This window comes from Clarias gariepinus, chromosome 9, assembly GCF_024256425.1.
Source record: "Clarias gariepinus isolate MV-2021 ecotype Netherlands chromosome 9, CGAR_prim_01v2, whole genome shotgun sequence".
Classification (NCBI taxonomy): Eukaryota; Metazoa; Chordata; class Actinopteri; order Siluriformes; family Clariidae; genus Clarias; species Clarias gariepinus.
In genome coordinates, this window is record NC_071108.1 from 31,854,440 (window position 1) to 31,882,192 (window position 27,753).

At 37.1% G+C, this 27,753-nt stretch overlaps 1 protein-coding gene across 5 annotated transcripts in view; it reads right to left on the minus strand.

Annotated features, from left to right (window-relative positions):
• Positions 1-27,753, minus strand: part of gpat2 (glycerol-3-phosphate acyltransferase 2, mitochondrial) — a 217,079-nt gene that overhangs the window by 172,261 nt on the left and 17,065 nt on the right. For all 5 annotated transcript variants that reach the window (XM_053503537.1, XM_053503533.1, XM_053503534.1 and 2 more), the window contains one exon: positions 24,365-24,466. The gene's annotated coding sequence lies outside the window, so the exon portion shown is untranslated. The remainder of the gene's footprint in view (positions 1-24,364; positions 24,467-27,753) is intronic.

The following is a 27,753-nucleotide window of genomic DNA, read 5'->3' on the forward strand; positions in this document are numbered from 1 at the left end:
AAGCCTGCAGGTGGCGCGCTCTAAACTATTCACAATTTCAGGCAGCACAGCACCCCGTGTGGTAGGAGCAAAGCTTGTTCAGAAATAATGATGAGATGTGAGCTGCTCAGTAAAAAATGTAGCTTTGTTTGTTTAAGTGAAATGTAATAGAAAATGTTATTTTTTAAATTATTGAAAGAAAGTAAAAAATAAATATATATATATATATATATAAAATCAGCATATATATATAATCATGATGCTTAAATAAATATTAAATAAATCAAATCGGTATTTAGGTATCATGATAATATCCTATCAGGTGTTCCCTGGTAATTCCTGTCCATAACATTTTGTTAAACACACTCTTTTTATTCCAGTGCTCCAGAACACTCTGACACTACGGTAGCTTTTCACGGTAACTGAAACTGATTCACAGGTTTGTACTAACAGACGAGTTGTAATACATTATCACTTCCATAGTAACAGCTCATTCACAGAGACATGTTCGGTAAAACTTTTTGCAAGAAGACGTTTATTTAACATTGAAGTGTTTTTTCTTGTTAATGTTGAGAAAGAGAGAGAGAGAGAGAGAGAGAGAGAGAGAGAGAGAGAATGGTAACGGAAAGAGCATTTATAACTGGTGGAAAACACCTGCAAGTCTTGTTTAAAATAATTTTTTTAATTGAATTAAATCAACATATAAATCATAAAATAAAACATAAAAATATGAATGGATGGATGGATGGATAGATACTTTAGTAAGCACAAAAAAAATCTAATGGACTGCACAGACGTGAATTCCATATTCATACGACAGATTATTAAAAACTTTGGGGATTGGACAAGCCAGCGATACCATAAAAATGTAGGGAGAAAAAAATACCATACAGACGGAACTACCGGGTGGGCGTGTAAAATACCTGAACTGAGAGCCCGGTATTACTACAGAGCGACCAGAGACCATTTATATTAATTTCCAGCCGAGCAACATGCAAATTAAGATGCACTTAATATTGATTAAAGACTGTTTATTGAATTTTTTATACAAATATAAGAAAATACACAAAACTATCAAAATTCAAACTGTCCTCATGTTTAACATAGTTACAGAAATGTTACTGACTGGACATTTTTACATTTTAATTCAGTACCCCTGAGCTAGAGGGTGGGAACAGGAACTCATTCTGTTTCTCATCAGGTCACTTCACACCACTTCAAAATATTCTCTCTGTAACCTGCAACGCTATTCTGTCCACTTTAATCTATTTATTTGAACTTCATATTGCAGAGAGTAGAATGCTTTTTAGTTTGTTCTATTCTCTTAACTGTATTGTATTACCTTAAATTATATTACATTAGCCTGTACTACATATTCTACTCTCGCAAAACTCTTATCTATTCGTATGTTTTCTAGCAGGTTACTTCAATTTCTGTACCATTTATCCCTATTTATTTATTTTAAGTTTTACTTTTAGTGTAAATTTTTCTGGTCTTAGCAGTAATAAGAACCATCTTACTACACGTCATACTGTGCAGTACATTTAATGGATTCTGTTTATTCTACTGTATACCATGCTATTATGATATATAGAGAAATTTGTAATCTTATATACAATACATTATTTGTTTTGCTCTTTCCTAGGTATTGTACTGTATATATTATACTAATCATATTTTCTGTGTAGTTTGTTCTGTAAAATACATTTCATTCAGTTTTATGTAATAAACTCTAAACTGCACTCTGCCACTCATTTGCATTCTGTTAACTACATTGTATTTTGTTGTGTGTTGCATGCTATTTTGGATTCTGTGTATTGTAATCCACTATATTTAATACTATATACTATTCTACACAGTATTGTACTTTATTCTACTCTATATTCCACTAGGGCTAAACCGATTCCTTAAGTAACTCAAGTAATTCGATTACAAAAAATGATCGAGGCAAAATCTACTGCCTCTAAGCTTCTTTTAATTAATTTTGAGAGCTTGTGTCATGTTCTTGCACAATTATTTGTTTGGCGTGACGCAGCACGCTTCCGGATGCAAGCCGCCAGTAATCACCGGCGGAAAAAAAACGCTTACGTCACCCACAAAGCGGAAGGAGACGCAAACATTTAGCTGTGTATTGATTTGAGAGAGCGTTCTGATGCGGGCTACAAAATGGAAAGGAGCGATAAAATTATATTAACATTTATTATAATGTGTGCCTTAGTTTTTTTGATACTTAGTCATTTGAAATACCTTTTTTTTGTTTTTGCATCTGAGCAAAGGCTTTAAAATAAGAATCTATGACACTGTAATACACTTAATTCATCTTAGTCAACTTTAAGCTATTCCTTGTATTGTAAATAATGACATATATGAATATGCTGTTTAATTAAGCAAAAGTACATGTTATCCGATTACTCGATTACATTTTTGATAGAATACTCGAGTACTAAAATATTTGATAGCTACAGCCCTATATTGCACGGTACCATATTGTATACTTTATTCTATTTTATAACGTACTGTACAGGCAGTGCCCGACTTACAAACATTTGAGGTACAAATTTCCAAAGATACGAACGGACCACAGTTCTACGAAAACAAATTGTGGAAGAAGCTCACATGTATTGTACAAAAATAGACATTGCAGTGCACCAGATACCATGGGCTGACGTCACCAGAATTCCCCTCGCGATCTAGAGACGCAGTCTCGCCAAACCCGTGTGTTGCTTTACACCGTATGTGTTAGGCACAGAAAGTGACTACTCGACGCTTTGCGAGGTTCCACAAGATCCGCGAGGACTGCCCAAAAAATTAAACATGCTTATTTTTTGCTCAAAAAGTTTGGAAATGTAATGACTATGCCAATACTGCAAAAACGTGCAGTGAATTGCAATAAATCGCACTTAGACAATTTGTGCGAAACTGCTTCCAGCATAGGTGCGATAAGGGGGTGTAAGACTTACTTTGTCTGACTTGCGAATGTATCCAACTTACGAATTAATCCAACTTATGAACAAATGTGCTGACAGAACAGAACTTGTTCATAAGTCAGGGACTTACTGTATTCTATCTTGTATTCTGAGCAACTGCTACCCCATTTTAATTTATACTCTATTGTATTCTACTGGAGTAAACTCTATTCTATAGTATATGCTACTTGAAACTGTATTCTGAGCTACTGCTACCCCGATTTCATTAAACAAAACTCTATTGTATTCTATACTATACTAAAATCTATTCTAGAATGTATTCTATTTGGTACTGTACTCTATTCCACTCGATTTTACCATACTCTGTTTTGTAGACTATTCTATACGGTTTATTCTAAACACCATTGTACTTATCTCTCATTAGTGTTGAATTCTATTCAGCTATTCTAACCTTTATTCCATACTAAACTTGTAATTCATACCACAGTGGACTGTGTTCTACTTCACACTGGACCGTATTCTACTCTCTGCAATTCTAAATCAATGACATTAATAGTTGAGTTCCAAATGGCCTTCATGTACAACCCTTCGAGTAAGGAGGGCATAGGTATACTCATATTTCAGGATGACCCACAGCCCTGGAGCGAGTACAGCTAAACAACGAACTTAAGCTCCTGCAGGACTGCGGCATGCCTGAGAAAATTGATGGAAAAAAAAATATGGATTTAAAAAATTTGGACAGAATCAAATAGGACAAAGCTTTGCAAAGTTTCTACCCTATTCAAGGCCTATTCTTTTATATGTATTCTATCCTACACTACTGTTGTGTTCTATATAATATACTATATTCTACTAGAGTATATCTGTGAAACTTTTATGCATTTTGTCTTTACATACACCTATTGTTTTGTACACAATGCAGGCCACATGTATTTAGTTTAAATCTCTTCTATTATATTGTGTGTATTGTACTCTTTGCTATTCTATACTGCATTGCACTGTATTTTATTCTGTACTGTACTGTACCCTAATCTATTATCCGCATGGAGCAAGTCCAAATCGATGATAATGGTTGGACGCCTTTCAAATGGCTGTTATTTTCAGAGTTTTTTTTTTTGAGAGTTTCTCATTAAAGGCTGCAGCCTTCAGAGGGAGCAGGGCACAGTACGACTCGACCCAGAATGCCGCACAGCCCCAGAGTCGGCCAAGCGACATAAGCTCCTGCTTAGTAAGTAATCTATAAACAAAGTTCGTGTGACTGGAGGAAGGAAAAAAATGTTTACAGGAACCTATTTTGAATTGATAAATCTGGGACGAATCAAATAGGATTAGGCTTTCCATGCGATGTAAAACTCTCACTGAAATGTCACTGAAAAAAAGAAGAAGAAAAAAACTTCTCATCACAGATTTTGAAAAAATATGGCTCTGTAACATGACTTCAAACACTGATGATGGATCCCGTAATATATTTTTTTTTTTGAGGTGAATATACTGTACGGTATATGACTCCAGTAAAATGGAATTAAAAAAAAAAAAAAAAAAAAAATTTTATACGATTAGGGTCTAAAATGACAAAACTCACTCCATAAGTGTACCGGAGTCTTTGACAAGTTTTGTGGGTAAATTTCCCGAAAGTTAACTTTTTTTTTTTTTTTTGCTGTGCCAAGCGATTTATAGTGAAGTCATACACAGTATCGGTGTTTAAGTAGCACCATCCATTTCATTTATGACTACAGGCTACGCAGTGCCTGCCTCCAAACAAATTACTTGCCTGAAGAACATACAGTAGCGGAAAAGTGATTGCATGGGATCTGAGAGAGAGAGAGAGAGAGAGAGAGAGAGAAAGAAACGCGAGAATGTTAGAGGTCTGGGAGAAGAAAATATGACTGGGAACACAGAGAAGGCCTTGGAATTAAACGAGGAAATTTGCATGCAGTGCTTTGGGCTATCCATCATGTAAAACAGAGCTATTACACTAAAAAAAAAAATAAAGAAGAAAAAAAAGATAACCCCTGAACAATTTACTTCTATTGATTTAGACCGTGAAAGCCGAACAGATAAATGAAGTGATCTTACGAGCAAAAATATACTTAAATTACTAGTAACAAGTTCGACGCTTAATAAATTCTCTTATTCGTCTCTTCTTCTAAACATGACTTCCAGGAGAAAGTGCGCGGTGGTAGGAAGCGTTCAAGGAACTCGGAAAGTTGGGGAAAGAAAGATGTTGTCATTATGGTACAGTAGGACCCTGAAGTGGTGCAGCCAGAAAAGGAGGCCTTGAACGCTCTAAGAGACTTCAAAAGATGCAGTTTTCTGTCGGGTGCTGCAGATGTGAGGAAATCCAGCTTCAAAAGGCTCTCACGTGGAGCTCTGAGGCACAAGAGGAATAAATAAATAAATAAATAAATAAATAAATCACAGGAGGATAAAAAAATAAATACTGAGCGCATCTTTTCTGGCAAAACATCAGCCACCATAATTAGAGTTAAATCTGCTTCTGCTTAAAGATGCAACAAAGAATGCTGATATTACCGCTCCATGATGAACATATTCATTAAGTTTAAAAAATAAATAAAAAGAAAAATGGGTTAATGAGTTTAAAATAATCTCGAAAGCATCATTTCGCAATTGAATCTGGTCCAGGAAGAGTGCTGATTCTTTGACATTTGAACTTCTTGGCTAAAACAGAGCACCGCTATTTCTCTTGATTCCCTGAGACCAAAATACCTACTGAAATAAAATGACGCCCCCCTGATTATAGCACCAAATTCAATGTTGATTGAAAGGGTTTGTTTGATTTATTTGGTAATTCATTTAATTAATTAATCAATTAATTAAAAGCAGCACATTGCTGATCAAGAAACATAAGGATGACGCAACAAAGGTTTAGCTTTTTGCTGTGGGACATTTTCCACTAATACTACCCAGATAAAGATCAGAATGCACTTAAGTGTACATGTACCAATACAAGATGAAGGTGTGCGCGAAAGCGCTTATGACATTATTTCCAAAATATTAGTAATATTAGGCATGGCACGAAGGTTAACTTTTTTGGCGTACAAACCACCTGCTGTATCAAAGAGTATTAATATGCAAGTGTACCCGAGAACAAAGCGCAAAAATAAACGCTGGCCAGTGAGGGTAGGGAGGGAGGGGGCAATCGTTCCTGGGCACGGTACAAATCAATCGTGTCTAATGTGAAAATGCCCTAAAACACCACAACCCGCAGTCAAGATAGGCGTTAAGATACAAGCCTCCTGTCTCTTATCAGACTTTATAAAGGGAATCCAAAAACAACGTTAAAATTAGAGTCCCAGTTCAAGGAACATTTACCCAGCCCAGAGAAGAAAAAAATAGGCAAAACAGGCAATCACTCGCTAGATACTCAAAATCATCAGGTGTTTCAAGTGCTGCTACATCTGTTCCCCCATCTGTGACAAAGCCAATAATGCAGAATCTCTCGAAAATGCTAATGTAGACGATGAAGTGCTTCCACAAGTCCATCCTCAGAATATCTGCCTGTTTGTGATTTCCAGAGACCAGGGCTTCGGCTGAAATGTGTTTATCGCAGGTGGCAATAATGTCAAATGCCAAAGGGCGGCTCTAAACCAGATCAAGTGGATAAACTGATCTTCCTGTCTGACAATCTGTGACCGTCGGCCTGGGAGGCTATTTTTCCCCCTCTCAGAATCACATTTTGGAGGAAGTTTCCAGGATAGAAGTTGGAATTAGACCACATTTCAAAGAATGTGTAGCTGATATCTGTAATCTGTGCTAACACCTTCTGACAGATCAGAATGGAGCGCTGTTATGATGATATTTATATCATGGATCACCATTGAGTTAAAACTCCTATCAGTCCATGGGTCCCATTCATCAATAATCAGACACTCTTGTGCGGCACAATGATGATCCGCCCTCCGCAATCAGGATCTGAACACGGAACGCGTCCTGGATGACAATTTTCATCAGCAGCTGTGTGCCTTTTCTGGAATCGTCTTACAGCGGAGGGTGTAGAGGAGCGCGAGATCATCAAGTCAAAGGTCACAATTTCTGCTACTGAAATGATGTTTACAGCAAGCAGGAGAATCCAGAATCAATGATTGGTCGGTCAATGTGTGGGACAAACCTGAAGTGAACATCAGTGATTACATTCTCATTCTCTTGTTTTCATCATCATCATCATTAGGGGTACAAGTTTTAGGTATGTACTGGTGTTACAGTATGTTGTTTGTAGTGAAAAATCCTGACGACTCAAGCTCTCGATGCTCGCCAAACTGAACTGCAAAAGTTTCTACGCAATTTTGTGTCACTACTGACAAAATTCCATGCGTTTATTTAATTTAATCCAGATTATTTGTGACTGAAGTTATCATTACATGGTAGGTCACAACCATATCACATATAGTACTATCGGGGCACGTAATTGGACTGACATCAGTACAGCATGCCTCAAAAGTTTGTTGAACAAATGTAGAAAATGTATAAATGTGAAAAACAAATGTATGGTCTGATTTGTCTCAAGCAACTACATTTCTTGTACTTAAAACTGCTTAAAGTATTTAATAAGCATTGAAATGTTGTGTAACTTGTGTTGTCTCTTTACATCACAGGTCACTTTTAATACAGTGAAAATTTTAACATTTAATTAATAATGTGTAATTTTTATTGTTTATTTATCCCCCCTCCCCCTGCAATGTTTAGATTTTTTAATAAACTTCATTTTATATTTAAACCAACCCCCACCCAAAAAATTCAAATAAAAAATATAAAGGAGGAGATGATCCAGGCATGTTTGTATTTTTTGCAAAAACGGTTGCTCATTTTAAAGGAATTTGTCAGTTTTAAACCATTTTGATGTTTTTAACGATTCTGAATTTAAAAAAAAATTAGATTCAATAAATAAAAAAAAAAAAAAAGATGGATTAACTACATAATTAAGTAAATTAAAGCCCTGGAAAGCTCTACTTTATACCAGGACATTTTGCTCCTTCTCTTCTTTCTTTTTATGAAATACTATCTACAGTTTAGGAAGCCACTTTTAAATTGGATTTCCTACAAATGACTATAAAGACGTTTCTAAATGATGATTTGTGCACAATTTTTCAGCTCCTGCTAAGAAACCGCAAAGGCCTGAGATACACATCATGGATTAGAATGAAGGAATTAAAATTAACTCAGAGTTCCCTGAATGAGTAACTACCCAGTTAACACACCATAATTATTACTGGGTTTAACAGAGAGACAAATACATGATACAGGAATACAAAAGAAATAAACAAAAATACTACAATACTACAATACTACAAAATATTCTGTTTTTATAAATATATATATATAAAAATAACTAACACTAACTCTCAGTGGACACAAAACTGAACCTTCTGACTCCGATCACACGAGAGATTTGTATCAATTTAAAATTTATGCTAAAACGGTTCATGTTGAGAATTAATTATCGCTGTACAGAACCAAGTGCTTGCAGGAGGCTTGACTTCATTGTGTTGTGTGACTACTTGGATTTACTACATTAAGCACAACAGCAGCAACGAACAACTGCAGTGTGGGAATAATATAAATCAGAGATGCTATTTCATACAAAAGTACATCTCTTGATTGAAATAAAAATAATATTAATGTTTAAAGCTACCTTGAAGTTCCACCTGCGGAGCAGTCAGCCAGGCTTATCGCAACTCCACCAAGACAAAAAAAAAAAGTATTGGTTATAAAAACAGCACGGTAACAACGCTGCTCGTGCAATGACGCACTAAATTTAAACCTGCATTGTGACAATAAGTAGACAGGATTGATTTTTACTACAGACATAAAAACAGCCAAACAGTAAAACCTACAACTAAATGGCTTGAAACTGCTTCAACGTTTTGCTAACACAAAGTGATCTTAATACATTTATACTGTATAGCTGCAGGTTTATAAAAGGCAAAGCGAGACTTTTTGATTGCACAGAAAAACAGAGCACAGTTATGAGAGTTACAAAAACTCCCTGCTAAATTAATGCAGTTTCAATCCCAGAATTTTACTAGTGCCTGGATACCATCGAGGTAGAAAGTTCTCCCAGTAGTACTGCCTGCTTCGCCGGCCTCCCAGGAACTCCTTTAATGAGCCTGAATGCCATGTGGAAATGACTTAGAGTGAGATCCAAGATTTACAGTGTAGAAAGAAATACTAATCAGGAAAGACTCTGGTGTTAGAAGGCGTGCCCAAACTTTTGAGCGGTAGTGTACATGTATAATTTTACAGTCTGTTTACAGTCGTTTTTGTGCTCTGTTCTCTCTGTGATCGTTTCACATCATCCCTGTCTATCAGTATCCTTATTACTAACGTTTTACTTCACAGAAAACTGGCGCTCCTCCACCGACACTGAGATTTCTCCTGCTTGTTTTTTTCCTCATCATGCTTTCATAATTCCTCACAGGACAGTGGAATAGTGATTCAGTGTCCAGTTTGAGGCCGAGAGCATGTGGGTGGTGGATTCGGAGGCCTTGCCTTTGGGAAAATGCTGCTTCGCTCCCGTCGAGCTTCACACGTCAACAAACCGATGTGAAGACGGCTACTTGTACTGCTGAGCAGGAATGCTGAGGACAGGATATGCACACGAGAGTCAAGTGAGGGTTACTAATCCCAGCTGTCCACTCGGCATTGTGTGTGTGTGTGTGTGTGTGTGTGAGATTCCCAGACGTGCGCGATGTTGATGAAATCACATCGAACCGCCTACAACAGCCGGAATGGATCTGCTGTGAGGGTGAAGCGCATGTTTGAGGATGGCAGGAACAAATTGATGCACGTGTAGGTGATGAAATTCTCACTGTACTTCTGTGAGATGGAAAGAAAAAAAAAACACTGCTGGAGAAAACTGGGTGTCTCTTTACAATAATAATAATTATTATTTTTCCTTTCTTTAATTTAATAAATATATTGAGACTGAAACATTATACATGCTGAAACAGTGCTAATGAACAATTCGATGGAAAAAGGCAGAGAGGTAAAAAAAAAACTACATTAAAAAAAGGCTCTAGGGACTCGATTGTCAGTTTGTTTTACTGTGCGTGTGTGTGTGTGTGTGAGAGAGAGAGAGAGAGAGGGAATGTATGAGAGTGGTGGGAATGCAATTTAGGAGAGTGTCTACCACTTGTCTCTTGTAATTATGTTTTGGGCCATGTATGTGTGTGTGTGTGTGTGTTTGTGTGCACATTAGTTTATGTGTGTATATGTGCAAGTACATGTGTGCGTGTGCATTTCTGGTACTGTGAGTGTGCATGTGGTTGGTGTGTGTGTGTGTGTGTGTGTGTGTGTGTGTGTGTGCGCACTTTACTGATTTGTGTGTGTTTGTGTGCATGTGCACATTACTGAATTGTGCGTGTGTGTGTGTGTGTGTGTGTGCGTGCGCGTGGAGGCGGAGCTCGTTATGATGATCACAATGACAATGTAACGTTTTAAAAATCTATATATAATAAACTATAGAATAAACTATAGCTAGTTTAAAAAAGCTATAGAATAAACTAATTTCACTCATCTCTTCTGCAAAATCGTCAACCTGTGAATTAGATGCTACACCGACACATTTTCTTAAGCAGATAGTACCAGCAATAACAGAACCCCTGTTGAAAATAATTAACTGTTCACTCAGCAGTGGGTATGTTCCTAAATCCTTTGAATTACCAATTATTAAACCGATAATTAGGAAACCTGACCTTGACCCTTGTCAACAAACTATCAGTCAGGTTTTAGGCCTCATCACAGCACAGAGATAGCACTTACTATTGGCCTCTGATCAGGGCTGCGTCACTATACTCTGAGCTTTTGGCACCATTGACCAGAGTATTCCCTTTCACAGATTGGAAGATGTAGTAGGAATTAGGGAAACGTCCCTCTCCTGGCTCAGATCCTCTTTGACTAATCGTTATCAGTTCGTAGATTTAAATGGTGATTATTCTGCATGTTCTAAAGTGGAGTTTGGTGTTCCACAGGGTTCAGTTTTAGGCCCACTGCTTTTTTTTTCTTTTTACATGCTTCCTCTGGGCAGGCTGCTGACCTTTTTTTAACAGGTACATGCAGACGGATACACACACACACACACACACACACACACACGACTCCTGTCTTGTTGCCTTTACACTGGTTCCCTGTGTGGTTCAGGGTCAAGTTTAAGGTCTTGATAATAGCCTACAAAGCCTTGAATAATCTAGCACCACCATATATTTTTAATCTTTTAAAAATACAGTATCTCACAAAAGTCAGTACACCCCTCACATTTTTGTAAATACTTTATTATATCTTTTCAAGGGACAACGCTAAAGATGTGAAACTCTGATGGAATGTAAAGTAATCAGTGTACAGCTTGTATATTGGTGTAAAGTTGATGTCCCCTCAAAATTACTTAACACACAGCCATTAATGTCTGAACTGCTGGCAACAAAAGTGAGTACACCCCTAAATGAAAATGCCCAAATTGTGCCCAATAAGCCCTTTTTCCTTCTTGTTGTAACGTCACTTTTTAGTGTTACAAGGTCTCAGTCTTTTGGGGAACAGGCGTGTTAAATTTGGTGTTATCGCTCTCGCACTCATACTGGTCACTAGACGTTTAACATGGCACCTCATGGCAAAGAATTCTCTAAGGATCTGAAAAAAATTATTATTGCTCTACACAAAGATGGCCTAGGCTATAAGACGATTGCTAACACCTTGAAACTGAGCTGCAACACGGTGGCTAAGACCATACAGTGGTTTAAAAGGACAGGTTCCACGCAGAACACGCCCCGCCGTGGTAGACCAAAGAACTTGAGTGCACGTGCTCAGTGTCATGTCCAGAGGTTGGCGTTTGAAAATAGACGCGTGAGTGCTGCCAGCATTGCTGCAGAGGTTGAAGGGATGGGGAGCCAGCCTGTCAAGTGTTCAAACCATACACCGCATCAAATTGGTCTGAAAGAAGAAAAAGAAAGACAAGACAAGAAAGTCCGCAAACAGTTTGCTGAAGACAAGCAGACTTAGGACATGGAATACTGGAACCACATCCTGTGGTCTGATGAGACCAAGATAAACTTATTTGGTTAAGATAGTGTCAAGCGTGTGTGGCGGCGAACAGGTGAGGAGTACAAAGACAAATGTGAGGCAAAGCATGTCTCCAGACCTAAACCCCATTGAGCATCTGTGGGGCATCCTCAAACGGAAGGTAGAGAAGCCCAAGTATCTAACACCCACTAGCTTCGTGACATGATCAAGGAGAAGTGGAAGAGGATTTCCGTGGCAACCTGTGAAGCTCTAGTGAACTCCATGCCCAAGAGAGTTAAGGCAGTGCTGGAAAATAATGGTGGCCAGACAAAATATTAACACTGGGCACAGTTTGAACATTTTGTTGCCAGCAGTTCAGACATTAATGGCTGTGTGTTGAGATATTTTGAGGGGACATCAACTTTACACCATTATACAAGCTGTACACTTATTTACATTCTATCAGAGTTTCATATCTTTAGCGTTGTCCCTTGAAAAGATAAAATATTTACAAAAATGTGAGGGGTGTACTTACTTTTGTGAGATACTGTATATGGCGGTGCTAAATTAGTCCAGCACGATTAGCTTTAACTTTCAGTTCCTCGATCTATGTTGAAGGTCTATAAAAAGGTCCTGAGGTAAGATTTAGGAAGAGCCAGTGACTGTCTGATGTACTGCAGAGGTTCACACCAACTCTTCCTCTTTTTAAATCTTACCTTAGGACCTTTTTATACTCTTATAAAAAGGTATTATTCTCCATGCATTTTTTTTTATTTGTTTTACTGATTAATTTGCTGATTATATGCAATAAGGTGGGGACTTTTTTATTGTTGTTTTATTTGGATTTAAATTGAATTTCATTTTATTTTATTATTGTCTGTTTTTATGGTCTGTGTATAAGTCTGCTCCTAAGTCTTTTAGCATTCTACAGCATATTGGTCAACTGTGTTGTGTTAAAAGTGCTTTAAAAAATAAACTTGCGTTGACTTGACTATTAAAATGGGAAATAAATACATGTTTTTTTTTTTTATCAACCTATGTAACTGATGTAATTAAATGCTTGAATGTTACAGTACTCCTACATCATAAATCCTAGTCCTATAATGTTTAGAAGGCATCCTACTAAGACGTCCTCTCCAAAGGGACTGGGTCTGGATAGTGTTTATGATTATGAGTCTAACAGATCGCATCTTTAATTCCGAGGCTGTTGATTTTAACAGGTCTGTGTGCTGAACAATAAATTTAAAGCACTACTTTATGAAGGAGAACGACACATTACTGTATATTACTGTACATGAGGTGCAAAAGATTTAATGTAATCAAGTGCTTTGAAAACGCAACCTCCACTTTATCCCGGAGCACGAGACGCTACAGGGGTTTAATTATTTTTTTTCTCCAGGCACCAGAGCTGTGAATCACAGCCAATTTAATTCAACTTAATGTTTGGCGACCTGCGATGTTCGATTCAATTTGATTCAGTAGCACTAGTGTTTAAAGTCTGATTTGTATTAGGCAACTGTATTTCTTACAGGCTTTAAAGCATTACAGGCTATAAAAAGTATTTATTAAACACTGAAATGCTGTATAGCTTGTACTGCTGATTGTTTAAATGTCATGTCTCATATAAAGCAATCATAATTTTTAAGCTCTGGCTGAGCTTCTGCTACATTTATGCCATTTGGCAGACGCCCCTCATCCATCATCAGAGACTTACATTTAATATTATTATTTATTTATTCATTTGTTTATTTATTCTACATATGAGCAGTTGAGTTGAGGGTTAAGTGTCTTGCTCAAGGGCTAAACCAGTGACAACTTGCTGGTGCAGGGGTTTTTAACCTGTGACCCTTTAATCAGTAGTCAAATAACCTAACCACTAAGACATAACCCTGTACCAGCCGCTAATAACAACGGGTCTTCACTTCGTCAACATGAAAAATGTTCCATCAATCATTGCGCCTCCCTGGAGCACGAGAAAAAAATTCAGCTCAAAAAGGGATTATTATAATTATTATAGAAGACGAAATAATAGTCATAGGACACACATTTAAATTTAACTTAATCCATAAATCCTTACTATTTTATAGGCTACTAAAATAAAAATGTAAAAAAAAAAAAAACTCATTAATACCCTCTCCATACATCTTGTAAATGAATTTATTTATTTACGAGATGTACACATTTAAATTAGATCACATTTTACAATAATATCGGTTTTAATTTTACATTTTATTTGTCACATGCACAGTACGATATGCAGTGAAATGCTTAAACGACCACCTGTGAGCATAAAAATAAAAAGATTATTAATAGAAAATAAAAATGGAATAAAATAAGAAATAAAACATAGAAAATAAGTTTTGTTTTATTAAATGTTCATTAAATATTTAACATCTGTGGTGTGAAATTTCCACAGCAGCAGCGGCAGAATTCCAAACTGCTTATGTTACCGCGGTAACACTCTGAGTCAGTGGCGTCTGCGCTCGTGACGTGGGTTCCGAATGGGTAACAAAAATTTGGTGGAATTTGTTCGAGAAAAGCAGAAAAGTAGGGAGATACCCTTTGGGGTACACTGTGGAATGGAACACATCCTACTGCACTGTATGTGCAAAAGATGGGAGCATTTTTTTTCTCCCAAAAGCTGTGGTATAATGTAAAGAATAATTATTACATTTTGGCTATTTAATAATTTATAATGTAAATAAATTCTCAATCAATCAAAAGCTGTCCCTTCGATTTAATTAATGAACTTACCAACAACAGATTAAATCACATATTCGATTGTATTGCTCTAATACGGACGCATTTTCATAAGCCGGTTTGCTACTGTAGCAAATTAGTGTATTATATTTCACACAAATCTTTAAGATCTGTGTGTTTGGGATCATTTTGGCTTTCTTGGTGAATTATGAGGATGGCCAGGCGACAAATCAGTAGCTAAACCATGACGCCATAACGGGCGTTAAAATAAAACGTTATTTTTTTTTTTTTGCGTTCGTAGCATCCGGTAAGCGGATCAAGCGGCGAGTGTTTTCTACACATAAGAGTCAATGAGAGTGTTCACACAGACTTTGGCGACGTGCGTTTGTCTGGCTGCACGTTTATACGGCATTAAAAACGTTGCATGCAGCTTTTTCTTGGCGTTCAAAACCCAACGAACGCGAGGAAACGGCTTCTAGTTCATTTTCTTCACGTTCATTTTACGCTTCGGAGGACCGGATATATCCCATGATCCTACATGCTATACATAGGGAAATGCGGAAAAGGGCAAAATAAAAAAAAATTAATTGTTGAAAAAACTTTATGAACATTTCTTCATAAACCACAAAAAAAACTTCCCGACACTGCCCCCACAGGTTAACACACAAACTACAATTTGGGCTGACGTTAGACAGACAAAGTCAATCAAGCGCCACTACAAAACGCAACATAAACGTGTAGGACGTTTGGGCATGTTCATTTATCCAAAAACTTAACGCCTGCGTGAACAAGGCCTTAAATAAAATACTCAACGTCTACTTGAGTCCTCTTTGTAAAACCGAACTTAAATTATCTACCTGCAGCAAACCATCTCTTGTACTGAAGTGTGCAGTCAACCAAAAAAAAAGGGGCTTGAAAAAGATTAATACATTTATTATAAATAATATCATTATTATCGATGATGACATCATATTAATATTACACACTAATTTAAACTTTAATTAAATCAAGAAATCTTTAATATTACATAGTTTTGTAATCTGTAAAAAAAATTATAAATCTTGGTACATCTTTAATTAATCATTATAAATAATATGAAGGAAGTGATGGGAGCAGGGTGTAGGGAGCACCCTGTAAAGTGCACTTCGACATGGAACGCAGCTCGGGGCTCGAAAAGTTAAATAAATAAATAATAAATCGCGTGCCGGCGGGTGTCACACATCGGCGGTTGTGATGCACATTTTGAGCGCCAAAAAAATTAAATACGTTTATTTTAATGTTACAAGATTACCATAATCTTTAAATTTAGAATTATATTTAAAAAAACTAACAAAATAAAATACATTTTAATTAAATACTCATTATTTATTTTTTTAAAACCACAGGGAGCCGCAGCAGACGGATGAAACCCCTAATCTGTACAATGTTCTGCTCTTGGCTCAGCAGGGTTTTTTCCTGGATAAACCTTTTGTGAATATGTGTATTAATGTGAAAAAAAAACAAAAATAAAACAATGTACTATGACCTTACTGCTAACACTATTTTCAGTCCTTGTCACAACAGAAATATAAACAATCCATCAAACTTTAAATTCTGAGAAGAAACCTTTCTTCCATGCCTGTATGGACTAGCGCTGTTCAGGTTGTCTCACGGGATTAGTTTTGTGATGCAGGTAACATACGGGTTCAAATTAGTTTTTAAATAAATTTTTCATAACAGTTGCAAGGCACAAAATCTAAACATGCGGTAAGGTAACTCATAGGGATGCTTACGAACAGGTAACGCTGTGTGGAATACTGTACATATCGCAGTGTGGTTGAAAACGTGTATATTATTTAAAAGCCTTGGAAAAAAAAGCACAAAAAAACACAACTGCAGAATGTTTTGTAGATATTCCTACTTGAATAATTTATTATATATCGCTTCCAGGACAAAGCGTGAAAAATGGTTGGACAATGTCCTCAGTTTTGTTTTTTTTGTTTTTTTTTTAAGCACTACATTATCTTTTCTTCCGTTTTCTTCTGTCTTCTGATTTTAATTCTTCTCTTATTGTTATTTCACAGCTGCTAAGATTTACAGATTGTTACAGAGCAACACTTTTAATATTTCAAATACACGATATCGATACATTTGACGAGGTTTGCACACAGGTCCTGACACTGTATCCACCTAAGGGTATCGCTTTGCAGCGGCAGCAGCTAATTAGCCTCAAACATGGGTCAACAGATTGTCTGGCTTCCTGTGTGTTATTCTCCTCCCAAATAATCCCTGGTGTGCTGAAAAGATGGCTGAAGAGTGTGTAAGAGAGAGAGAGAGAGAGAGAGAGAGAGAGGGAGAGAGAAAGAGAATAGAGTTCATTTCCCTCTGAAATCTCCATCTTCCCTCAAACACTAATTAGAACAAGCCTTGGTGGACTCTGGGTTACTGAGCAGAAGGTCAGGGGTTTAAGCCCCAGCAGCACCAGGCTGCCGCTTTCGGGGCCTCGAGCAACGCCCTTAACCCTTTATGCTCCAGAGGCGCTGCTCCTGAACTCCGACTTCGATTTCCTAACAAGCTTGAAATGTGCAGGGAAAAAGAATTTCAGAGTGCTGTAATGTACTGTATATTTGACAAAAATAAAGTTTCCTTCTGTTTTTTTTTTTTTTTTTTTCCGTTCTTCTCTACCTGGAACAGAGCTGTTCAAAAAAATAAATAAATAAAAAAAATCTCTCAAAACAGCTTTACTTTACTTCTATCTCATGTTGACCAGCAGTCCTTTAACTCTCCCCTGTGTAGCCTGATGCTCAGGGAAAAAGGTTAAAAAAAAAAATAAAAAAATAAAAAAGAAACTGCTTCGGGCTGGTAACAAACGATCCGTGGCCCAGTGAGGACGTGTGAAACTCCACAAACAGAAACCCAAGCTCAGGATTGAACTGCAGACCCTGCAGCTATGAGACATCAACACTACCTGCTGCTCCACCGTGCTGCAGCTGCCTTAAAGTCAAATAGAGAATGTGGAGGAAAAAAAAAAAAAAAAAAAAATATATATATATATATATATATATATAATAAATAGAAATAATTTATTTTTCCCTGATCGCAAATTCTTTTTTTCTACCCCCCTTTCTTGATGTAGTAATGTAAGGCTTTCACATCTTCCATCTTTCACTTTTATATGCCTGCCTCAGAGCACCGCCAAAAATAATGCAAGTTTTTTCTACGGATGACTTACGTTTTTATAAATATGTAAATGTGGACGCACGCTCATACCTTACACACTTATTTATCTAAAGAAATGACAATAGGGAGCTTAATGTTGTTTGACGGAAGTATATAATAACATTAGGGTGTGAATTGATGAGGTTTTCAGGGCCAGACAGGCTTTTATATTGGACATACAGCCACATTTTCTCCTCTCTGGACGGACCTCACTTTGAGCACAACATTTAGTTTTTATTGTAGCGGAGGTGTAAGGTGTCTCAGCTGGAAATGCTACTGGTTAACAGCTGTTTAAAAACAGACAGCCAATTATGTTTGTTTTACATCGTACTTCTCTGTGGTTCACACAATGCGATTTAATGGATTATGCAATTCAATCGATGTTTAGTTTGCCGGTTTAATTGATTCAATCGTTGGACCGGTTTCCCAATTACAATCGATTTACACTTTTAAAACAATGTAAGTAAACTTGCAAATGTTACATGGTCTAAAAAATTTACAATAACCTTAAAAATATACTACAGCTATTGCAACCAACCGCTCACAACAAAGCCATGTTGAAGTTGGCGGTTGTTGATGTGCTTGGCGTTAGCATTTTGTTTTTACCATTGTTTCTCCGCTAGCATTGCTGGGAAAGTATAGACGTACATGTGACCATATGTTGTACAGTAAAGTAAGGATGTGATTCTATAACAAAACCAGTTCTTACAGTAGTAGGAGGTTCTCCATTGAACCGGCATTAGCACCAGACATGAACTAGCACCTGATGGAAAAGTGGCTTAGGTGTGGTCTCAGGGCGGAAGCGGTAATATACATCATACCACAGCTCCGCACAGAGCCCCGCCCACCATGCGTGATTCAACCATCATGTCTGCAGTTTTGTTTTGTTTTTCTGCTAGCATTCAATGTCACTGTTTAATTTTGTCCACATGGGGAAAACTTACAAAGCGTCTTACAAAGTAAAGTAATGAATAAATATATTTTACTACAACTGAGGGCTGTTGCCATGGTAACTCAGTTCATCATCAGTAGGCACAGATCTATTTTTAACTACCTGTATTAGACATATATATATATATATGGCTAAATAAATCTTTCATCAACTACAAATCGGTGTAATTGTGTAATTGCATCTTTATTGCTTTAATTGGCGCTCTTTAAAACAACTGTGACAAACCTGCCATCACGCTCACAGGGTTTTAGCTAATAATACATACTTCAGTTTTATTTTAAGTCTAGGTCTGAGCACTGAGGGAAGTGAAGGTGAGAGCTGAGCATACACAGACACACAGATATACACACACACACACACACACTGCAGAAACCAGCTGCAGGAACCATTTATCATCACACACGTGGACATGTGGCATTACGCTTAAAATAAAAATAAAATCAATCAATAAAATAAATTTTTAGACGGTGGCCTCAGTTAAAGGTTAAACAGAACAGAAAAGGGATTACATTGATGAAAATCAACAAATGTGTTTTCTCCTCCTGGGGAGAAAAAAAAAATCTGAAAAAACACTGGATTGAATTTTCGAGCCTTGTGAAAATGAGGACAGCGCTCTCCACGCCCTACAGCGAGAGCAAAGAGCCGTATGACTTAGAACTTGAGTTGTACGAGGTCACAATGCGTGTGCGTGCATCTGAGTGTGTGTGTGTGTGTGCGTGCAAGTGTTCCAGTGATAATTCAGATAACTAGGTTAGAAAAAGGCCCATATGACCCGGAGCTGGCAGATGAAAACATTGAGAGATAAAAGCGACACCCTTGTGTTGCCGAGCGAACGAGACGCCGCGTGTTTAAAGTAAGAACAGGAGGAGCAGGAAGCAGGAGGGGAAACAACAGCCGGACTGTTCATGACTTAATCAGAATGCTTTTCATTCTGTAATTTAAAGTGTGTGCACATTACGTGCGTGAAACAGTAAGACTGAAGATCACATATTACACGCTTTTTTTGTGTTGTTTTTAAACTAAGATCTCTCCAAAATGTTCCAGTTGAAATAGATAACTTGCATTCTGGCTGCTTGGTTTTTCTGTTTTACTGCTTTTCCCAAACACCCTGTTTCAGTGTCTTTAAAAATGGACCACCTCTGAACACTGTGCATTTTTCTAGCCAATCAGAAAGCATTTCCAACCCACACATCACGCTTTTTCCACGTTCATGTTTCTGCTGAACAAAATGAGCTGAAAAAATATATACGCTTATATATATGGAAGGCACGGCCTCATGTACTGTGCTGTATTGTTTGGAGAATGGTAGAGCTAAGCAGAGCTGAGCGGAGTTGTGCATCACTGACCTGAACTGAGCACTAAGAGACAGGAAAATGTCTCTTGGTACTAGAGGTCAGGATAATGGAGAAAATTTTATTTGTTTAGCTTGTTTAAGCCCTGATTAATATGAGGAAAGGCAAACAACAGATTTTGGCATAACAGGTCTTTTTTCTATTTAAAAATCTTTAAATATTTGTATCATCGTACGCCGTATGTAACTGTAAAGCCGGTGTGTCTGTACATTGAAGATATTTGAAGAAAAAAAAATACTTGAGAGGGAAGCAAAGTGAGTATTGAAACACATCAAGTTTTTTTTTTTCGAATTTTTGTGAAGTGTACAGTGAAACCACGGTTTGCAAAAGTTTCGCAAGACGAGCAAAGATGTTTAATAAATTTTGACTTGTTAAAAATTAACATGTCTTGGTTTACGAGCACCGAGTATCATGTATCACGCATGCGTTTCTTGTTTTGACGCCGAACGTCACGTCTCTCTTGCGCTGCGAATTGTGTGTAATCGTCTCCCCTGCTGGTTCTTAGTGCACGTCTCTTACTGGTATAATCAACATCCGTGCACGCGTGTACTGTTTACTACAACACTATCACCACGTGTGTGTGTAAAACATTTTATTTTGTGTCTGTATGCGTATGTGTACAGCACGCGTGTAAAGCAAGTCTCATTAGAGGTTAAAGATCCATTTTCTCTCTCTGCTCAAGGCTACTCTTTGTGCACACACACACAGACCCATCCAACTTTTACCTTCACAGACACACACAGATACACACACACTCTTTCTCTCTGCTCTACACAGAAACACTGCCCTGTCGCGATTCTTTTCAAAGGTAAAGTGCAGGTTAATTTGTTTTATTTTTACTTAATATTTCGTGTTAATTAAATCGTGTTTTGAAACACAAGCCTGTTTCCAAAACAAATTATGCTCATAATTCAAGGTTCTACTGTATACACTTGTATACTACGTTCTTCTGAGGACGTTGTCTGTTGCGCCTGCTACTTTATTGCATGCAAATCCTTTAAAAAAAAAGTTCTTCCTTTTTTCTTTCATAATATGTTGCTACATACATAGTTATTTTAATTTTGTGTATACAAATTTATTAACCATCGAAATTTTTTGTATGTTTGAAAATCAAAAACTAGTTTGTACTGAATCAATAATAAGGTATTAAAATAAAAAAAAGTATTGCATAACTATATGTGGGTCTAATCCACTATCTAATCAACAATCCTGCTGGAGGAACAAACTATCTATGCGGAGGTGCCAAAATTTTTGTCAACAAAGCAGAGAGGGAACCCAAGAGCTCAAACAGCACTACAGCAAAGTGTTCACTTCATAGTGTAGGGATATACAGACACATGCTGTGACTCTTTCCCTCCTGTCAATCACAGAAACACAAGTTAATCATGTTTAATCTGTGAGCTTATGTATGTGGAAGAGGGCGGATAGCGCTGTCCTTTATTTTCCCTTTATCTTTCGTTCGATTAAATCATGCAGGTTGATGAAAACTTTTTTATTATTATTAAAAAACAGGGTACTTTGTTTGCTTTTTTTCTAAGCAACCAGTAAAAGAAGAGGAGTGACTTTGCCAGCGCTGTTCAGTATTTGGACCTTCATCACCACTTTCCATTCAAGAAATGTAAAAGGCACCTCTTGTTGGTCAAACTGCAAGCTTTATGAGGTAAAATGTGTCCATTTAGGATGTGGCCGCATCCTAAATGTTTACCTACTGCTGTATGTTTCCCGTTAGAATCTGTGTGCCAGAATGTACACAGCTGCACTCCCACAAAGATACATTTATAACTTCAGGCTCATTGCTCTCTCTCTCTCTCTCTCTCTCACGACTTCCATCTGCGCTATGTAAAACGTTGTACAGGGACGCTCATCCTGTAACCTGTTATAAATTCCTATTCTACACACCAGATTTCACCTGATGTATCAAAAACGTCATTAAAGTACCACCAACACGGAACGCTGCACTCCCAGGTGCGGTCACATGTCTCACCATCCTCTTGCGTTTATTCTGTCTTGGTGCGACGTGCAGAGCTACGTCCTGCAGTATCCCTGAAACGTGTACACTTAATCATGTTCACATACAGTAAAAGAAAGAAATGACCTCAGAAAAGCACCTCTGAGAAAAAAAACCCTTTAGGAGGACGGGTTAAAACTGCAGAAAATGAAACAGGATTCCGCTCCTGTCAGCCAAAAACGAGAACCTGAAGCTGTATGGACTCAACAACTGAAGATCGCGGGAAAAAAACAAAGTGATTTTTTTTTCTCTCTCTTCTTCAACTAACTAACGTCTGGGCTTCATTCTCTCAAGCCTTGGATTCAGTGTTCTTGGCTTTTAGATTTTTTCCCAAATATCCCAGGATGAAGGTTATGCATGATGTTTTTGAAATGAAAAGAACATGAAAGAACTTAAAAAAAAAAATAAAACAAAATCAATTGTGGATCAACAAGTGGTTTGCACATTCTGTCAACGTCTGGCATGGACTCCCACCGGGGAAGTCAGGAAGTGATTTTTCTATGTTAGAAGCACTGACACAAGCTCTCAAAAGACACTTTTTTGTGTGTCAAGCAGAAAATCCACTAGGAGCTTTTATAGATTATACCACAGGTGGTCATAAGGAGGGCAGGGATTTTCAAAAATGCTGTGAAGAACCTTCGTATAATATGGTGTGCGTCAAAATATACAGTACGGAAACTCCCACAGCTAAGGGCCTAGAGAGAGCTGATTGTCTGAGCTCTCACGGCGCCTCATAGCGCTCTGACATCAATCACGGCTCTACAGCCACTCACAGGCGTCTGTGAGCTTAGGCAAGCGCTGTCTATCAGAGTGTATTACGCCACCCCGAACGTGACTTCATGAGCGAGGAGTTCGAAAATGTACAGCTAGCTTTATTTTGTATTTATTTTTGTTTTAGTTCCTTTTTTTTGCTTAGTTGCACTCTGTACCCTTGAACAACAATACGTAGGAACAATAACCAACGGCAACATAAAAAATATATATATATATTTATTTATTTTTCGCACATAAGGACAAAGGAGTTACTTATATCTACAGCCTCAATAACAGACATGTCCTCCCCATAACATAAGGATCATATCCAGCATATTTAGTTTTTTTACACGGTTCTCTGGGAATATCGTCTAAACCAGCACAATATGGATTTCCCCATGTCGTCCATTCTGTTGTTCACTTCCTGCTCTCCAGAGGCATGCTGTGCGTCATAACGGTCACGTGCTTGCAAACAACCTACATTTGCAAAAAAAGTTTTTATTTATTTTCAGGGAAAAGCTAAACCTAACACAGGAAGTGACACGAAGTACCCAATCATGTTACTCGGCATGCGGCGCAGAGAGCCGCCAGCTTTACGAGTCGGGGAAAATGTATGTCTATTCCGTTCCTCCTCGAAACCATTATATAATCTGCGAGCAATTATTGCAGTGGAGGCCTTCCCTGTTTAGCTCTTTCTCTCCGTTTTATCTTCTTTCTTTGTACTTTTTCTCGTGTTGTCTGCCGTGGGTAAGGCACGATGCCGTAATTATGCCGAGATATGACTAAGCGCACTTGACATTTCCATGCGACGAGGTTTGAGCTCGAGCTGAGCGATAGGAACCAAAAACATCATATAAAGTTCAAGATTATCGATCGGGAACACCATGAACTTGTCGCTGATACTCAACCGCTTGAGGCGAGACTTTCTTTTTCCTTTTTTTTTTTTTAAGCCATGCAGAATACTCCTCTTTAAAACCAGCCTGTAGCCTGACTTCTTGAATGTTTAAGCATTTTCTCTGAACTTGTCTAAGCTTGTTAACACTGTTTTCGATCACATATCATGTATTAAGCCTGGTGCTCGTGTGCTTTAACACACCGAACCTCGTTCAAGCCAAAGCTCCCCTCCCATCTCAACAACCAGCTCAGGTTTTTATGTAATCCTATAAAAAGTGGCAGCTCTTTTTTTTTTTTTTGTCACATCGAATTTTAAAAAAAGCTCCAGGTGATGTCTGGAAAGTTTTACCTCCTGAGCAGTCAGGATTACGAGTTAGGCAGCCAAGCAAAAAATGCAAGCATGGAAGACAAACTGCTGGCAGGGAAAAAGTTTTCTTGTTAGCGAGTGCACATTAGTTTGCAGTACAAAAAAAATAAATAAATAAATAAATAAATAAATAATTATTTTACTATGTGTAGAGAGTAATGCAATCTTCAGTTGCATTACTGATGATGATAAAGCCAATCTGGATAACAAGAAAACTCGACTTACCCAATCCAATTAGCCAGTCCTGGCTAGGTCTGGTAAGCGTGTCGTCAGGATTACAGCATGCACTTCAATCGAGCTTGGAAAGTCCTCTGGACAGCAATTTTTCTGTGTTTTTAAAAGAAAAAAAATGTTTACAAGCAGCCTAATGAGTCAAAACGGTCTCAGTTTCTTAGTGGTTTAACTTTATTCACTTTATTCATAGTTTTTTTTTCGTTCCCCTGAGCCACTCAGGGGAAACAATTAAGCAAAAAAAAAAACCTGCCATGTCTTCGGTACAATAACCTACAATCATAGCCTTTATACTGACATCAAAATATACACTGTAATCTTCACCAAGTTTAACAGTTTACAGATGTTATATTCCACACAGTCATGGTTATATCAAAAGGCTATCAAGTTCAGGTTTGCAAGGTCAGTCAGCCTGACTCTATTTAATTAATTTTTCAGGTTGTAAAGAACAACAAAAAAAGCATTGAATAAACATTATGATGATGTACGTGTATTGTTAATTGTTTAAATTTCATTTTTTGTCGCTTTTTTTCCCTTGCACCACACTCCAATCCAGTAGATGGCGATACTGAAGCTCAAATAAACTCAAAATGGGAAACAAGATACTTGTTTTGAGTATTTGTGAAAAGTGTCTGCAATCACTGAGGTATATTTTCAAAGAAATTCAGGCCATTAAACATTTGTACATTTATCAAAATTGTTTAAAACTGACCCTTAAAAAAACAAAAAAAGTATATATTAAGTCATATACAGTGGAACCTTGTATTCCAAAACTCAATTGGAATTGTATTCCAATACACTCGTAAACCAAATTTTTTCCCCCATAAAAAATTATGGAATACAAAAAATAAATACATAAAAATAATGAATACAAAATATAAGTAAAAATATATTGTATATATATATTTTTTTTTTGCGCACATAAGGACAAAGGAGTTACTTATATCTACAGCCTCAATAACAGACATGTCCTCCCCATAACATAAGGATCATATCCAGCATATTTAGTTTTTTACACTGTTCTCTGGGAATATTGTCTAAACCAGCACAATATGGATTTCCCCATGTCGTCTATTTTGTTGTTCACATTCTGTTGTTCACTTTCACATAAAAAATTATGGAATACAAAAAATAAATACATAAAAATAATGAATCAAAATATAAGTAAAAATAAAATAAATTAACCTGCACTTTAACTTAAAAAGGGGGGGGGGGGGGGGGGTAAAGGGGTGTGTGTGTGTGTGTGTGTGTGTGTGTGTGTGTGTGTGTGTGAAGGGGCACGGTGTAAAATTACGCGTGCAAACACAACGGATAGGCTGAAACAACCTTTCTAATGAAACTTTCTTTCACTTTACACACGTGCGCGCACACGTGTGTTATAGTAATCAGTACACACGCTTACAAACACAAAAAAAAAATGTTTTTTTACACACGCACACACACAAGGTCACAGGGTTGTAGTAAACAGTACACACGTGCATGAATGTTGAGAGACGCGCACTAAGACCCAGCAGGAAAGACAATTACCCACAATTCCACAGTGCAAGAGAGAGAAAAAAAACATTGGCTCAGTTGTGATCATGTGATGTTCAGCGTCAAAACAAGAAGCGTGCGTGATACATGATACTCAGTACTCATAAACCAGGACTTATTTGTTTTTAAAGTCAAAATTTATTGAAAATCTTTGCTTGTCTTGCGGAACACTCGCAAACCGCGTTAATCGCAATCGGAGGGTTTTACTGTTTTGCTAAATAAAAAAATATATATTGTCCATTTGTTTTTGTTTTTTTAAACCACACCTCACACAAAAATCTTAAACACAGAATGTGACTATTTACACTACTTGTGACACAATCAATGAACCTCAGAACATGAAATATTTCCATCTTATATGATTTTATTATTGAGTCTAAACATATACAGTAAGTCCCCGACTTATGAGCATCCGAGGTACATATTTCCCCGGATACGAACGGACCGCGGCTCTACGAACATCCGTCGATGCGAACAAATCACTAAAGTAACTCATGTGTATCGTACAAGAAATAGACACTGCAGTGCACCAGATACCAATATTTACAATAATATGCCATTTATAATTATATAACATTTTCAGTGTGTAAGTGAATGTATAAAATGTCTCAAGTTCGGTATATTGTATGTGTGTGCATCGTTTAAACCAGAGGAAAGGCACTCTGACTGATCCACTCATTAGCTGTTTGATGAACCTCCTCTGCTAAACGTTTCTCAAATAAAGTAATCTCAACTGGAACAGCAAAATGAATATTTACTAAAGTTCATCGCAGCTTTTCAAAAAAATAATTAAATAACATATCCCTAATCCTAGATGCAACATTACTACCTAGATACATCTGACAAAGTGCTCTGCTGTGGTAAATGTTAGACCAATGAAGAATTAACAGTTATTATTTCTGGTGTTAATGCGGCACACGGGACCCGAGACTTAAATCAAGGAAGAAAAAAAATTGACAAGGAACTGCAGAGCGTTGAGAAAAAAAAAAGAAAATTGTAGTATTTTTATCACTGATTGACAATGGCTGATGTCTCATTAAAGAGTTTTCCTCGTGAAGTCATTACAAGCCTTATTGGTTGTAATAATGTTCTGTACTTTACAGTAGTTTAAATCTTACTCTTTTAAACGCACTTCTTGATATCTTACTCTGTCTCCCACGGAGGCTTCATCTATCTGCTTACGGTCTCAGGTTGTCCATGTTATGAGGAAAAATCAGCAGAAACAAGTTGGATGCTCGCTTCATAGATTTACCATATACCAGAATTTTTAAATCTGATTGGTCAGTAGGTGTCGACTAACATAACATTACTGCAGCTCAGATTTCAGCAGTTTCATGTGCGTACAGGTTTATATAAATTATCACATATTTACATTTATCATTTCGCAATGTTTTTCTATAATTTTTTCTAAGTCTATATTTAATTTTTACAGCATTATTTTAGCAGCCCATCCCAACAAATTAGTAACCGCGAGACAAATTCATGAAGCACAAATAATTTAAACCTACAAAATTAAAGAAAAAGAAATCAAGTCACTGTTGAAAATATGGCTTTTCGTCTTTAATTAAAAACAACTAAACTGAGCTGCAAGTGTGCTGTCTTGTGTAAAAGTTAGTAGACATAAACATGTGAGCTACAGAGAAACATTATGCAAAATATTATACGTTGAATATTTATTTAGGTATGTGTTTAATTTTTTTTTTTTTTTAAGTGCTAAATAAATACTGGCAAAACATTTTTAATAAGAGAATTTTTGCCTTTATTTGCTGTTAGACTAAATAAATAAAGAGATGTTTAAACACAAAGTGGTATTTTAATAGTTATATATGGCAGTTTTATTGCAATCGCAA